Raw genomic sequence first — 938 nt, forward strand, 5'->3', positions numbered from 1 at the left:
TTGGGTGGTCAATTTCTTCACATGAGATGTTGTGCAAATATACTAAGTTTGATTGTAAGAGAGGAGTTAAAAGATATGGATGACTCCATATTTATAATTCGTACTACAGTGACGTATATGAGGTCTTCTCCAGCAAGGCTAATGAGATTTAAGGAGTGTGTGGAGAAAGAAAAAATTGAAAGAGTCATTTGGTGCTTGATGTAGAAACAAGGTGGAACTCTACTTACTTGACGTTGGATGCCTCAATTAAATTCCAGAAAGCATTTGACTTATTGAAAATAGAAGATAGTAAGTACAGAGATGAGCTTTCTAGTGGGGACAAGTCAAGGGGTTTGCCTACGTATAATGATTGGGAATATACCTGGTATTTGTTACCCTCTTTGAAAATTTTCTATGACACTATTGTACATGTGTTCGACTCTTTTTACATTACCGGTAATGAGTACATACGAGAGATATATGACATTGGGATGAAGATTTCAGAATGATCTCATAGTCATGATCTTAACTTAAGTTCTATAGTGGTAAGGATGAAGGGAAATTTTGAAAAATATTGGTCAAATGTTGATAATATCAACATAATGTTATTCATTGCGGTTGTTTTGGATCCAAGGGACTAGTTAGAATATGTTGATTGGGTGATTGGTGAGTCCTATGATGCTTTTACTGCTGATAAGTTAAAGAAAAAAGTGATGGAAACTTTGTTGTCTTTATTTAACCATTACAATTTGTGTAAGGTGGTTGGGGGTCTTACTATGCAGTCAAGTCAGCAATCTCCAGGTGTAAGTGTGCTTGATGATTGTGATGTTGATATTGATACTCAAGAATACATGAGGGTTAAGTTTAAAAAGCGAAAGGCTGGAAACCAAGCTAATCAGCCTAAATCAGAGTTGGATAAGTATTTAGCAGACGACCTTGAAGATGACAACGACAAGACA

Source organism: Pistacia vera, unplaced genomic scaffold (assembly GCF_008641045.1).
Source record: "Pistacia vera cultivar Batoury unplaced genomic scaffold, PisVer_v2 Contig546, whole genome shotgun sequence".
Classification (NCBI taxonomy): domain Eukaryota; kingdom Viridiplantae; phylum Streptophyta; class Magnoliopsida; order Sapindales; family Anacardiaceae; genus Pistacia; species Pistacia vera.